Source organism: Mus musculus, chromosome 5 (assembly GCF_000001635.26).
Source record: "Mus musculus strain C57BL/6J chromosome 5, GRCm38.p6 C57BL/6J".
Taxonomy (NCBI): Eukaryota; Metazoa; Chordata; class Mammalia; order Rodentia; family Muridae; genus Mus; species Mus musculus.
Window position 1 is genome coordinate 88,790,969 of NC_000071.6, and position 16,383 is coordinate 88,807,351.

At 42.3% G+C, this 16,383-nt stretch overlaps 1 protein-coding gene across 2 annotated transcripts in view; it reads left to right on the plus strand.

The window, feature by feature from the left end:
- The first annotated feature begins 2,889 nt into the window (after window positions 1-2,889).
- Window positions 2,890-16,383, plus strand: part of Slc4a4 (solute carrier family 4 (anion exchanger), member 4) — a 445,799-nt gene continuing 432,305 nt past the window's right edge. Inside the window, exon 1 of one of the 2 annotated variants that reach the window (XM_030254704.1) lies at window positions 2,890-3,027. The gene's annotated coding sequence lies outside the window, so the exon portion shown is untranslated. The remainder of the gene's footprint in view (window positions 3,028-16,383) is intronic. The other variant, XM_017320995.2, reaches the window with a different exon arrangement.

The window sequence follows — 16,383 nt, forward strand, 5'->3', positions numbered from 1 at the left end:
GAACTGTAGCCTAAATGAACGTTTGCTTTCACTAAAACGTTTTGTTTGTTTTATTTTATCAACTTCATGTCAGGGTTTAACTGACGTCAGCCTAGAAATCCCTGTGAGAAAGGATTTGTTACCCTCCACTTCTACCCCAAGTCCCCACAGTTAACATGCTCGGAGCTCTAACCCTGTGCCAAGCACTTAACATCCTTTGCATAATACATCTTTAAATCTGCCAATCCTGTGTAAGAGGTTTTTTCCCCCTGGATATTTGCTTTATTTACATTTCAATTGTTTTCCCCTTTCCAGGTATCCCCTTTGGAACCCCCCTATCCCTTTCACCTTCCCCTGCCTCTATGAGGGTGCTCCCCCATCCACCCACTCCCATCCTCTTGCCCTGGCATTCCCCTACACTGGGGCATTGAAGACCCTCAGCCCGAGGGACTCTCCTCCCACTGATGTCCAACAAGGCCATCCTCTGCCACATATGTGGCCAGCACCATGGGTTGCTCCATGTGTATTCTTTGTTTGGTGGTCCAGTCCCCAGGAGCTCCGGGGTGGGGGTCTGACCTGTTGACACTGTTGCTCCCTCCATGGAGCTGTAACCCCCTCAGCTCCTTCAGTCTCTTCTCCAACTCCTCCATTGGGACCCCCACCCCCACCCCCCAAGCTCAGTCCTATAAACATTATTTTAAAAAGCATGTAAGCTTTCACGTTTGTGGTTTGTTATGAGCATGCAGTTGCCTGGGGTGGCCAGAAGAGGGCATCAGATCACCGGAGCTGGAGTTAAAGACACTTGAACTCCCGGCTTACTGCTGTTGAGAGCTAAATGTTCTTAACTGTTGAGCCATTTCCCCAACCCCTCCTGAGATGGTTATTTAAGGGGAGAAAGCTCTATCTTGGATGTTGGCAGCCTCATCTAGTTTGCTAGAGTCCTGAATGGAATAAAAAGGAAGCCTACTAATGAAGAATTCTCTTAGCTCCTGGCTTCCGGGATGAAAGTCTGCGTCTACCATACCCTCACTCCCAGCCAATTGGCTGAACATGCAGGCCAAAGGAAAATTCCGAGTTTTTTCGTTAGTTTATCATGCTGATCAAAGTCTGTCTAACACGGGTGGGGGCTCAGGGTAGGCCATGGTGGCCTGGAATTGGCTGCATTGGCTTTCTGGGTGCTGCTAGGATCCTCATGCACTAACATGTCTGACTCTGTTACCTGTTATTTTAAAGCAAGGCAGATAAAGGTTTTTGTGTTCCTTTTTAGAAGATAGATTCAAATAAAAGTAACTCCCAATACCTATGTGTGTGTGTGTATGCTCTATTTTTTAAAAAAGATTTATTTATTATATGTAAGTACACTGTAGCTGTCTTCAGACACTCCAGAAGAAGGAGTCAGATCTCGTTACAGATGGTTGTGAGCCACCATGTGGTTGCTGGGATTTGAACTCCAGACCTTCGGAAGAGGAGTCGGGTGCTCTTACCCACTGAGCCATCTAACCATCCCCATGTATGCTCTATTTTTGTAAAAGAAACTATTACTCTTCTCTTATTTGGGTAAGCGACTATTATGATTAGGGTAATGAATCCACTATTCCTGGAGTGATCAAAGGAACAACACAGAGGACAGGCACCTGGGTAAACCTTCATGCAGTAGGAACTAAAGGGAACGTGAACCTTTTGATGTGTCTTTTCCCCCTTTCTATCTTGAAGTTAAGAAAAGTTCAAAATAGAGCAAGCTCAACGAGAATCAAGAAATCAATTTAAAATGATCCCTGTAGGAAAAAATGAGGTAAGAAGAAAGTGAGGCAGACAAGGAGGCGCTAGGAGGAGGAGCCATGGGGATAGCACAACTGCATGGGTAGGGCACCACATAAATGTTAAATCTGAAAAACTGTTTTATTTTGACATCTTTAGGATATATATATATATATATATATATATATATATATATATACATACATACATACATATATATATATATATATATATAGAGAGAGAGAGAGAGAGAGAGGGAGAGAGAGATGTAGACTTGGAGGACAACTCTCTCTTAGTTGGCTGTGCCTTGGGCAAGCTTTGACTTCTGTGAGCTTCAGTATTCTTACTTGGCAAGTTGTGGCAGTAGAACTTTTCCAAGGTACAGGCTTGTTTTAAAGAGCCAATAGTGTAAAAGCCTTGAAAGGCCTTTGCTTGTTATGATACATAGAAATGCTAATAATTATTATTCAGGAAGCTCCAAGAAAGAGAAATCAAATGTAAAGACAGCGCGTGATTCCCAACTCACGCTTGCTTTGCTCTTCCTAACAGATGAGAAGCAGAGTGAATCGATCAGCAGTAGGGCCTCCGCACTAGCTCAGCCATAAAGGAGGGAGGCTCAGCCCGACAGCCCACGCTCAGTGTCCGAGTTCTTGTAAAAAGCCAAATGCGCATCTTGGTACTCTGACAGAGAGATGGAAGGCAGACCTGAGGCTTGCCTGGAAGCCGATGGGCCAGTGAGCCTGGAGTATGGATGTGACTCAAGATGGATGCCCAGAATCCACGTAAAGGCGGAGGAAGAGAACTGACTACTGAAATTGTTCTCTCACCTCCACATGCTTGTGAGTCGCAGACAGACAGACAGACAGACAGACACCAATAAACAAAATAAGCTAGAAGAAATAACTGCCATGACTTTTGCATTTTCCTTGCTGTAAGTTTTCCCTACTGATCACTTCATACAGAAGAAATACAAAGATCTTTGTGTTACATCAACTTTGAAAAAGAACTGTTCCTAACTCTTAAGACAAGGGAGGAAGAGAGAGAGAGAGAGAGAGAGAGAGAGAGAGAGAGAGAACAGCAGAGAGATGGTCTGTTGGCCATGACCTGCTGTTTTGAGATTGGCTAGGAGTCCCTATTTGGCTGCCTTCCCCCTTCTCATTTGGCAACTCTTGAGCCTGCATCCTTCAGAAGATATTAGGAGCTGAAAAGGAGGGAAGGTGGACTTCTTTGATTTTTCCAGACATCATTGCTGAAAGGACATCACTACAGACCGTCTGAAGGGTCCGGACTGTAAGTATAACCATAAGCGTTTTTATTTAGGGTAGTAGACATCTGCAGCAGGAAAGACATGGTGTATGTCTATCTACCTTTCTGTCTTAGTAGGGAGTGACGACGGAACTAGGAATCTCTGTCTTAATTTGATTTCCATTTATTATCAAGGGAAATACATTCAGAGAAAGATGCAGACACCTTCCATCTACAGGTTCAAATATTGCATGCGTTTTTATGGCCTTTTATGATCAAATACATGGAAAGAAAGAGAAACGTCACGAACGGCATGGGAAGAGCACCTGGAGAGAACCAGTTTTAGGACTGATGTACTAAGTTAGATGAATTCAAAAGCAAATATGTAGAAGGTAAATAGAGAAATCTAATATCCCATCTGCTTGCATAAAGGGCGTGCTATGACACTGATCAGTTTTATTTGTAGTTTGTAAGGATATGCTTTGAATCATTTTTGTTAGAAGTCCAAATCTCTATTATCAGGCATTTATGCACCAAGTCTGTGGTTCTATTTGCCTGTGTTGTTATTTCACTATTTTTTCTTTGCTGATAAATGGTCAAATTATCATAGCTGAATAATTTTGTTATACAAATTAATAAATGTTCAGTGCTAAATATTTTTATTATAGTTGATAATATTTGGTATTTTAATATGCACACAAATTTGTTAATTTAAGGCCAGTCCTATTTTAAGCTGTACAATTATTTTGAATAATTGTGTATTTAAGAAGATTTGACTTTTTCATAGCTTTCTCAAAATTGGTAATTTTTTTCTCCTCATTAAGGGCTTGAGAAAGGCTCATTTTGTTAGCTTAGTCTTAAGTATAGTAAAACCATTAGGTGCAAAGTATTACTTACTTACTTACATTTGTTATTAGAAACTCAATGATACATAAAGGAATAAGCATTCAGAATAATGTCAAAGCAAAGATAAAATTTCAGGTGTAACTTTCTTGTAAAGAGAGTACAGGGACTGTTTATAGAGTGGTTTGTTACTTAAGGCGTCTTTATATATTTTGTCATCCAGTTCTTAAATCCTTCTTTCTCAGCTAACAAAAATAGGTGATCTCTTTTGTCTGGATACATACCTGGTGTGTGATAATATAATAGTAAGTCTCCAAATATTGGCTTGACAGAAAATGAACTTATTGATGCAACTGTTGATACTGCTATGTACACATGCCTCACTACCCAGTGTGAAAATACCACTCTCAAGCTAGAGCTGAGTTCTTATATTTATTTTCATCATGATCTTTGCTTATTTGGTCTTTAGTTACATTTGTTAATTCATGTAACATGTAACTACACGTTGCTGCTGCTTAATTGGTCTGTAAGATCGTGGTAGATATGAATGGTGTTTATCCACCACCGAGTCCACTGCCATTGTCAGAGCATCATCCCTGGATGGGAATAAGAGTGCACATTATGAATTATCGGACCACAAAACCAGGAGTTTGGCTTTGCGACCGGTGGATGATGGATGCGATTTATACTTGATTGAGGTGGGAGTTGGGCTGGAGAGAGTGTCTTTTCTGTGGCTATGGTCAGTGGGAAGGCTATGCACCATGATACTTATGATCTGGGGCAAACCCAGAAAGATGTAAAGGAGAATTTGCTGTATCCCAGAACAAGGGACAAACCCAATTTCCCCCAGTTCTGGGCCTTTGAAAATATTTCCTGACCTCCTGCGCTTCATTAGCAGACTCCAACTCCTCCCTCAGTTTTCAGCTGTAGTTTTCTCCACGAAACTCTGGCCTAAGGCTGAATGAAGTGTCTCTCTTCTGTGTTAACCACAGCACCAAATACGCTCCTTCTTGCCACACATTATAAAATTGTGCTGTGCTGGCCTATTTTCATTATTGTTGTTTCTGTTTTTTTTTTTTTTTTCTCCTATGTGTGTGTTCTCTACTGATGCAAACTCCATGAAGATGGGGCTTATAGGTTTTTGTTACCATTTTACCATAAGTCAATAACGGGTAATCAGTTTTTGTTAACTCCATAAATGAAAGGGGAATAATGAGAAAGTAGAAGACTCTGAAGGTAATTGTCATCTACTGAGTATCTGTGAAGTGAGTCGGCCTTCACAGATGTTAATATTTAATCCTGGTAACAGTCTAAATAGGGCCACTGAGGTTCAAAGGACTTCACTTGGTGAAGTGACACTGCTTTGATTTGTTTGAGCCAGAATCTCGGAATGGAAAGCCTTTTTCTTCCCACCTGGAAACACTGCCTCTCTCACAACTTTATCTACGTAAATGGTTACAGGGTGAAAAACATCTGTATTCTCTCTAATAAACTTCTAAGATAGGCATTGTCGCCTGATTTATAGCCAGTGAAAGGCATTGTTTTTTTTAAAATGAGATACCCTAGATACAAGTGCTTTGCTTTGCTCCAATCTCACAGCTGCCTCCCTCTAGAGGACTCGCGCCTCCCCACAGTGAGACGGAAAAAGGTTTAAAGATTTCTAAGAGTCTTTCATGACAGAAACGACTCCAGAGAGATACACCTCAGAAGGGCTGGGATAATTTCTACATTTTCTTTGTCATTTTTCCTTCAAGAAAGCTGTTAACAAACTTGGGAATAATTGCTATTAATACTATCAAGTTCTCCCCCCCCCCCTTTGGTGTCTGATTTATTGATGGTTTCGTATCGCTGCGAACTCATTCAGCAGACTGTCCACGCAGTCCACTGCAGGATGATCTTGGATTTGAGGCAGGTCCTTCTGCTCTGCCACTGGCCCTCTCGGAAGCAGCTTGTCTACCAGTAACCTGGCTTTCCCGCAGTCCTTGGACTGCAGCTTCTGGCAGGAGGATCTAAAGGGCTTTCCCCAGAGGTCGTTGACTTAGGCCACTGTTGGCCTGACTTTCCTTTGCTCTTTACCCTCCCTGCGGTCCACTTCTGTTGAGAGGAGAGCGATCCGGGTTGCGATGTGGATGAGGAATGTCTGTTTCTGACAGCAACAAGCACATTTGGTGTGCAAAGGAACATAAATGCATTTTCTGGGTGTTGTCAGCCTGCTTGGCAGCTGCTTTAACACATAGAGGTCACAAAAAGGAAAGAATATGTCTTCCTAACTTCAGACATGTGTTCCAAGCAGATTTCAGTTCCCTGAGACCACAATGAACCAAACTTTCATTGTAATTTCTTAACATAATGTTACACTTAAATGACTTAAAGGCCAATTGCAAATTTGAGAAGAAATTGCTCTAAATCAAATACAATGCTTCCTAATATACATTTCGGCCACTGGTTCTTTTGTTCGGTGTCTTAGTGCTCTCTGTAAATGTTTGATGAAGCCACAGTTCATTATTGACTTTTCTTTGATCTTCCCACTAGTTAAAAATATTTGTGTTTCTGCTTTCCTTGTGACTTTGCGTTTGTGTTGTCTGGCGCTGGAATTTTCTGAGCTTGTGGGGGAGAGAAGGAGAGGAATGTGGATAATGTAGGCCCAAGTAGGTTGCGGCTGGATAAAAAGAAATCCTAGGCTAGCTTTTTAACAGTGGAGTTATAATTTATATAACGATTGTGAATTTAAGCTGAGATTGGTGGTACGTGCATGCTCAAAATCCAGTACTTGGAGGCAGAGGAACAGGGATCCAGAGTTTGATGTCATCTTGGGCCACATAGTGAGACCCTGTCTCAAAAAAAAAAAAAACCACCCAAAACCCAAAATAAAACGAAACAAAAAACAAACCAAATGAAACCAAGCACTATGAATATAAAACAGATTTTACACACACACACACACACACACACACACAAACAATAACTCAGCAGAATAATTTTAGTACCATACAGGTACCCAAGGGCACCTTCCTGGGAACAGTGAGCTACCAGAAAAGCCACGATGCTGAGTTTTGTCACTGTAACTTGGTGGTGTTAGGATCACCACACTTTTTTTTTATTGAACATCTAAAAATTACATTTACACATATATTTTGGAGTTGGGTGGGACAGGTGAGTACCCCGGCATGTGAACCGAGGTCAGAGGACAACTTGGAGTTACTTCTTTCCTTCTACCTCATGGACCCTGAGAATCGAACCCTGGTCAGCTGCCTTTACCACTTGAGTCTTGTTTTGTTCCAAAAGTGACATAGATCTTTTTCTTTTCATTTTATTGGGCAAAGTAAGTTGTATGACCAATCGCCAATGCAAAGGGAACTATAATACTACTCTGAGCCCACATAGAGAAAGACTGGATCCCCCCCTGCCCCCCCCGGCCCCCGAGACAGGGTTTCTCTGTGTACCCCTGGCTGTCCTGGAACTCACTTTGTAGACCAGGCTGGCCTTGAACTCAGAAATCAGCCTGCCTCTGCCTCCTGAGTGCTGGGATTAAAGGTGTATGCCACCACTGCCTGGCCAAAGACTGTTTTTTAAGATTAACATGGAAGAGGGATACCGTCTTACAAGTTTGATTTCTAGCAATATGATGAGGAAGATATTTGGGCTTCCCAGTTGTACTAAAAAGCAACCAAAGTTCTGAGTAGAATGTAAAACAATTACCGAATACTTTCATAAACAGAGAAAAAAAATCCCACTCAAGTCAGAACGACTGAAAAAGGGACCATAGAGACCAGGCTACAGAGTGGCCTCTGAGCTTTGGTGTAGTATGGGGTAAGAGGCTGAGAGCCAAAGTTCTGAGAAATCTTTAATAAACAGATCTGTCTACGCTATGAACAGCTTTCTTTTGCTGCCTCGGTTGCTGAGTAAGTTTCAGGCAGTCTGTAAATAGGTAGCTCATGGGGAAAAGGGACTAAGAGAAGAAATGGGTGGGAATGGATATGAGCAAGATACCTTGTAGGCATGTATAGAATTCTCAAAGAGCGAATAGAAATTCCAAAGTAACTGGTTTATGTTGTTAAATTTTGGTAGAATGACATGACTGGCACCTAGATTTTAATGTTCTCATCCAACAATATAAGAAACACATTTCCTCAATTTCCATAGTTTGGGGCTCAGTAAAGGCATTTCAACAAACAGTGATTACTTTTAACGTATCAAAATGCTATTTTCTATACTATTGAATAGAAACTATATGCATATTTCATAAAACAGAAAATCCATAAATGGACATACTATAACATCAACTATCTCTTCTTAATTTCCTGGTCATTGTTGCCTACCCAAAAGATTCATGAGTATAAGCCTTCCCCCACAAACACAAAGCATAACCAATGACAGTATTCGCAGCTCACTGTTTCTCCATGTAACTGCACATTACTCTAAGAGATCATTTCAAACTATGTGGGTTTGTCTTACCCTTGAAAGGCTGTATGTATGTGATTGAATTTTATACATGTATCCCACTTGTTCTATTTTGGTATTTCAGATACTTCTGAATACATACACATGTGTGCACACAGACACACACACACACTGACTCAGAATACACACTCACACAGTCACTCACAAATATATACACTCACACGCATAAATACATACTCATGCACACTTTCTCACACACATTCACACACACTCATTCACACACACTCATTCACACATACTCATGTACACTCATTCTATCACATATATACACACACACTCACACATACATACACTTACACATACACTCACACATATACACAGACACACACACAGGCACACAGACACATACAGAGGCACACACACTGACACACACACACACACACACACACACACACACACACACACACCCCTCTTCTCACCGCTCTCCATTATCTGTTGTATATGATAAATTCATAGATGCGGAACTTCTGAGTCAAAGATACAGCCTCTTAAAATCATCTTACTCTTGCCAAGTGGTGTGCGGCAGGACTCCTGTCACAGTGCAAGGTTGTTCTCTTTTCTCTCCGATGCAAAATGTCTTTCAGTTCTTCTTTCAGTAGTATGGAATATATCTGAATTTATAATTTTCATGTTTTATATACTTAGTATTATTGTTTATAAATTTATTCTGTTTCAGGTACTTTATGCTCTTGTTTTTAATGTTTAAAGCTTTGATGCACTGAAAATCTGTGTTGGCATGAAGGACATAACATAAAATCTCCCCATAGTTGGCTATTCTAATTGTTTCAATACTTCCTTAAAAACTACTTTCCCCACTGTTGTGCAGTGCCATCTTTATTTATAACCTAAATTACCCTTTATATCTCTTTCTTTAGAAAATTTAAACATTGTACGTGTGTGTACCATGTTGTGCAGTTGGAAGCCAGAGGACACGATGCAGGGTTCTGTTCTCTGCTGCCGTGTGGGCTCCGGGGAATTGAGTACATGTTATCAGGCTTGGCATCCAATGCCTTTACCTGCTGTGTCCTCATGCCTGACTCCGGTACCATTACACCTAACTTCATCTATGTCCTAATTGTATTGGACGCAGGTTTCTTCAGATTAAAAAGCTATAAAGTATGAGTCTCTCTCACTCTTGTGTGTGTGTGTGCGCACGTGTATTTTATACATACCTATGTATGGCTGCCATGTTCAGAGCCCAGAGGATAATGTACAGCATCTTGTTCTGTCACTTTCTGCCTTCTCTTGAGATAAGCTTTCTCACTGAATCAAGAGCTGCAAATTCTTGGTGTGGCTGGTACCGACAATCCCCAGAAAAACTCCTTGTCTGTCTTGTACAGTAGTTAAAATTACAAGCTCAAGCTCCATGCCTGGCTGCTGCTGCTTCTTTCTTTCTTTCTTTCTTTCTTTCTTTCTTTCTTTCTTTCTTTCTTTCTTTCTTTCTTTCTTTCTTTCTTTCTTTCTTTTCTTCTTCTTCTTCTTCTTCTTCTTCTTCTTCTTCTTCTTCTTCTTCTTCTTCTTCTTCTTCTTCTTCTTCTCCTTCTTCCTTCTTCCTTCTTCCTTCTTCCTTCTTCCTTCTTCCTTCTTCCTTCTTCCTTCTTCCTTCTTCCTTCTTCCTTCTTCCTTCTTCCTTCTTCCTTCTTCCTTCTTCCTTCTTCCTTCTTCCTTCTTTCTTCTTCTTCTTCTTCTTCTTCTTCTTCTTCTTCTTCTTCTTCTTCTTCTTCTTCTTCTTCTTCTCCTTCTCCTTCTCCTTCTCCTTCTCCTTCTCCTTCTCCTTCTCCTTCTCCTTCTCCTTCTCCTTCTCTTTCTTTCTCCTTCTCCTCCTCCTCCTCCTCCTCCTCCTCCTCTTCCTCCTCCTCCTCCTCCTGCCAGAGATCCAAACTCAGGTCTTCCGAGTACCCTTCTTCCCTAGCTACCTCTCCAGCTCTAGAGTCTTCATCTTTAAATTCCCACAGAAGGGATGCCTTAGCATTCCATTGCCTAACTCCTCCGACTCAGTGACTCTAATTTCTTCCTAAAGAGATCAATGCCTTAGCCACTCAGAGTGCTTCTTGCTTTTGCAGAAGACAGGGCTAGGTCCCAAGGAGTCCACCCACACTGCATGCATGCATAAAATGAAAACATAATCTTTGAGCTCCCCACAGGGAAGATATTATTAGGACGGAACTGAAGTTACAATACTTCCTTACACATTCAAGTGTTTCAAATTTTTGTTCAAATGTGCCTTTCTGTGAGAATTTATTTACTCTGATTCTCTGTAGACTTATGTCCCACCCCTTTCCTATATCATTTCCCCTCCAGAATGGTTTTCAGCATTTCACCACTTGTCTATCTAGATGGTCTGCTTTTATAGTGCATGTGCATCTCACTACTGGAAGGTGTGCTCACTGGAGCAGGGGTCTTACCTTTTGAGGTCCTACTGCATCTTTAGCACCTAGAATTTACACATAAATTACATAAAATATACAGACATCTGCACCACACATTAAAAAAAGAAGCTCCCAATACTTTATAGATAGAAATTTTCCAAGTTGATATAAGAAAAGCGCCTCTAGTAGATTTAAATAGAGAACAAGTGTAGATTAACTCAAATACTTGATGGATGCTAAAAGATTATGACATAACACTAAAAATTTCTGTTACCTGTCATCTGTTTTGACATCCTGATAAGATCACATCTGAGACTCTTCACATCTCAGATGGGGAATAGGGACCCAGGAAGCAGTGGCTTTCCAGAGGAGAGTAGGCTGAAAGTTAACGGATGTGCTGGTAGAGTTCCCATGTATTCCCCCGACTAGCATCTGTTTTGAAAAACAAAGTAGTTTTCATCTGTTTATAGAAGTGACCGCAGAAGTATTTCACTAGAAAGAGAATTGCCTAAAATATGGACTCCCTGGAACAACCTTCATATTGTTCAAAACAGAGGCTCTTTGTACCTAATTTACTATTAAAATGAGCCATTGTAAAGACACTCACTAACCCCATTTCTGGAAAGTTTTAGGCTCAGGATGTGGCAACTATTATTTGAAAGATGAGAGGAAAGGAGGGAGGGAGAGAGGAGGGAAGAGGAAGACAGAGAGGGGGAGGGGAGGGTGGAGAGGAGAAGAGAAAAAGGAGAGGTAGGGAAGACAACAAGCTCTGTTGGAGACTTATCCCAGTTGCTTGATTGGAGAAAGGAGGCACGGCTGGGAATACAGACACTGGAGGAGGAACTCCTCCACTCTGACACAGTTATCAAGTGATAGGGCTCCAACTCAACCAGCGGGACCTGCAACAAACAAAACTGAGAAGGAAAATATCTGGGGATCTCTAGCCAGTGGCACCCTCCGTGTGTGCATGTTTGTGCTACTTTTAGCCCATGGTTGGCAGCCTTTAGACCAGATTCCTATTAACCTGATGAGAAAACAGGGAGGTGGCTGCTCTTCGATAGAAGAACGGCAGCCTGCTGTTAGCAATGGTTTTGGATAAAAACGGTGGTAGCCACATGTTTTTGTCTTAGTGTGGATTTTGCAGTCTGATTCACCAGGACTCGTCTCTTCTTTGCTGAAATTGTGGTGTCTGTTCCTTCCACTTCATCCCAGATGGAAAGAAAGGACTCCCTTCTACACCAAGGCAAAGGAAATGCAATGCCATCCTTAGTCTTTCCTTTTGATCAGACAAAAGGCCTTGCTTATAAGATTCTTTATAATCTCCGACCTCATTTCTCACTGCCTAACTCCTCCTACTCTAATTTCTTCCCAAAAGAGAGAGAGAGAGTTGTTGAGAGTTTTCTATACGTTCATAGGCAAAAAAAAAAAAAAATCTATTTACCAAGTATCAAGTATGTCAAATATATTAAGGCAAAGCAGCCCAGATATGTTTGTTAATAAAGTGTGTATCTCAAGAATGGATGTCCAGATGGGCTAGGCCTTTTCATCCCATTACTTGGGAAAGTCTTGGTGAGCTGAGATCTTAGAAACCATAAGAAAATGAGAACCTGTACTGTATAGAAAATATAGCATATGCAAAGAAAAGTTGGAATAAGGAGCACTGTGGTCTGTGTTTAGTTTCAGAACCCAGACAAGGGGCAGAGGTGAATATTTTACGTACCAAAGCAGACCTGGGCTAACTTGTTTTGCTTAATATGACTGCCTCAAGCTGCATTAATTTTCCTTTGACATCATTTCACTCTTTTTAGAAATAAACAAATGCTAAATTTTATAATAATAAATTTATAATAAGTGATAAAACTTCACAAATTTATATTTATTCATCTGTAGATGGACATATAGGATGATTCTATGGTTCAGCTATATTGCGTATTGTTGCGATAAACGTGGAGATGCGGGTGTCTCTCCCAGGATTTCCTGTTTTCCATCTTGATGTTAGAATATCGTGGATTGCCATGTTTGTTGATTGTGTCCTTTAGCATTTCCACCTAAGAGATTTCTCATGTCTGTCACCCCAGAAACATGGCCTCTGGCTTTGCCAAAAGTAAGTAACCGATGAATTGTCACACGCCATCTCAACAGCACAGGGAATGCTGGCACTACGTTACTCATTTAATTAGACCTGAGCATTCAGTGTTTATACCCAGGCCTGGGTCTGTGTACTTGACTCTTTTGGCCCAGATATTTTCACATACTCCATGTAATTAGCATACCATTCATCCTGGGTCTCACAATCTTTAGGCCTACCCCACACCTATGCGTGCATGTCTTCCCTACTCAGGCCCATGCACTTCATACAAGATTCTACAAGATTCTGTATATTCAATGGGTTGACCCATGCAGCTAATGGGCACATTCATGTGCTCCATACTAAAGCTGATGTTGGCCGAGCCAATTTATTGCATGGATTGGCCCATATACTCAATACTAGATGCTCTGCCATCAACCCTGGAGCCCATGTGCTTGACTGAGCCCATGCAGACCAGGGCAATCTACTGTACTTGCTCTAGAAGACTACTTCATCCATGCCATGGTTTAGGCCTGTATCCATCTATTTCCTGCCAGCACCCCTAATGCAGTCATTGCCAGGGTCGACTCCCTGGATTCTGGGTTGCTGTCTCTGCCACTCAGTCCTCTCTGCTTTGCCACGTTCTCTCCTCACTTCAGAGCACCGATTACTATTTCCATTCCTCTGCTGAAGGGCTTGCCAAAGCTTGGAGACATTTCCATCCCCTTTCTGGCAGCATCTCTCAAATCCTTCACCCACAACACACTCCATCTTGTTATCCAGTCCACTCTCTCATCTCAAATCCAAACACCCCTGCCCCATGTTGTCATAAGCACCACTTAAAGATGTCTCCGTATCTTCAATTTTACTTATTCTAAATCCCACGCTATCCATCCCTGTTCCTGCATGCTATACTTACCATGTCATTAGCTTTATGCAGGCAATTTGCATCCACCGGCTGCCCCTTCCTTGCCCCCTTATCCCCTCCAGTCCTATCCACAGACCAGGGCCAACCAGCCCACAGGAAGTTGCTGTGGGCATTCAAGATGGGGAAAAAGCATCCTATGGTAGGGGATGCTCATCCTCTGTGGTGTGCATTGGTGTACCAATTAGCAGTTGGCTATTAAACATAGATACAGAGCGTGCACAGCTTCACGACTCCTATAGTCATGGTTCCCATTTCTATGACTTTCCCATCTGCTGGAATACTTCCTATGGCCACCATACCGCCCATATGACATACTTCTTTATGATCTGAATTTGCTGCAGATCCCACACTTTCCAGTTCCTCCATCCTTTTGCATGGCTTTCCTGGTGCGTTCACTGCCAGAAGATTCTTTGACTCTCAGTGCTCTTCCATTCGGGCAATACGTACTCACAAGTTCAGCAACTTTGTTGACAGCCTCTGCCATATTGAATTCTAGAATATATACCCCTTTGAATTTCTTTCAGCATCTACTAGAGAGGACCGTGTAGGCTACCTCTCTAAGTTCTTCTTTACATAGTATTTAGAAAGTTAGCACCATTTCACATCATGAGACTTTTTTTTTTTTAAGATTTATTTGTTTTATGTATATGACTACACTGTAGCTGTCTTCAGACACACCAGAAGAGGGCATCAGATCCTATCACAGATGGTTGTGAGCCACCATGTGGTTGCTGGGAATTGAACTCAGGACCTCTGGAAGAGCAGTCAGTGCTCTTAACCCATAAGGCATCTCTCCAGGCCCATGAGACCTTTGTAATGAAGGCTCTGAATATTCTTCTTTAGTGATTTATTTTTATTTTATATCTTGGTGTTTTGCCTGGATGTTTGTCTCTGCACCACATGTGTCTGGTATCTGTGGAGGTTAGAAGAGTGTATTGGATCCCTTGGAGCTGGAGTAACGGACTGTTCTTAGCTCTGTTGTGGGAGCTGGGAATCCAACCCAAGTCCTCTGAATGAGCAGCGCTTTTAGCTGCTGAGTTATTTCTTTACCTGCAGCCACATTTTATATGTCTAGCTTTGTCTTCTGTAATGATTTCACACCAAGGCATGGAATTATAACATGATGTTGTTTATTCTTGGATTATGCACAGGTGCTCCCATGGCAAGGCGGGGAGTCTGAGTCATCTTAGAGAGCCAGAAAACGTTTACTGTCCCGTAGCCAAACTATCTGTGGCTGTCATTACTTGTGAGATGCCTCCTGGGAAAGCAAGGACAGTTGAGTTCTTTTAATGGGGTCAGCCTCTCCTGCAGTCTTACCATTTATCTTCCTTAGACACATACACAGCACACACATGCAACTGAGTAAGGGCATCTATGTCTGACCAGAAGAATGTGTCCAGTATTGCTTTGAATACCAGGTAAGCTACTTCATTCAAAATTTTGCAGGTAGGGATGACCTTCAAGGGTGGCTAGAGCCTCAGAGAATAGGATTTGAATTCCTTGAAGGAACTGCTTCGATTTTCTATGGATCACTTTTCAAGAAGGCCAGAATGCCAGCAACTTATCAGTTGTCACTGTCTGGAGGCAGACTCCTTTCTGAGTAGCAAGCATTTACTGGAAGTAGGAAGAGAGGACGCTGGGGCTGTGTCATTCACAGGAGAATATGCTGACAATCTGCTGTAGGCTGCCAGCAACACCCCTCTCTGGAGGGGACAAATGCATTGACCAACCCTTTGGATGGCAGTGACCTCCCTAGCGGGAGAGTCTGGCAAATCCCTCAGTGTCTCAGAGGGCAGGCCCCGCAGGATCCTGTTGCCAGGAATCAAAGATAGCTGTTACCTTGACAGCAGGAGTGCAGCCTGCATGCGTCTTTCCTGGTCCCCATGTGGTCCTTCACGGTGAGGCTTACTTGTGTTTACACCTGTGCCTGACTCAGGAAGACAGCCCATGTGGTCCCTATGCCTCTGTCAGGAGGCAGTGCTGAGGCAGCAGGTCAGCTTGTACACACCCCTTGGCTGCTCTTCTAGAGGTCAGCGGATGGGAGTTCTTCAGCCAGAGGGGGCTCTCTCAGGGAAGACGGCATGGTTCCTGAGATGGACAGGAAGCTAGGTAAGGTGCATCTGTGTCTTCCAGGCCCCCGTTATTGAGTGCTTCCCGAGGTGGGGCTATGGAGAAGGGTATTTTCAGTTTCCTCAGGGTCACACAGATGTTGCCAGACAAGTCCCAACAGTGCCTCAAAAGGATCACAGGTGGTCCCCCCACCCCCACCCCTGCTGTCATTCTCATTTGATTATTTCGCCTTCGCATACTCAAATGAGTTGGAGATTGCTTGCACTGATGGATATATGTGATCAGTGGGACCAGCTAGAGATTTAAAGCTAACTGTGAGGTCAAACGGTGAGGTCAGTGCCCAGCAAATCCTGGTCTCACCTGGATTTATCAGCTTGGCAGTTCCTCCTCTGAGCAGTCTGTCCCCAACCCCCTTCTTTTATACTTTTTATCTGCAGAATGAAATTCTAGTTACATCACTAGGTTCCTCTTGAAACTCCAGACTGCAGTATGACATGCTTATCATTGGTTATAATTAAAGACCTTGTCATCACAGAGTATTTATAAGTGACCACGAATCATTTGCAGTTTCTTGAATTACCCCCCTCCATTCTTTTCTTAATTAAAACCCCTCTATGATTCTGTATCTTAGAAGGATATAAATGTGTTGAGAAAATGATCTA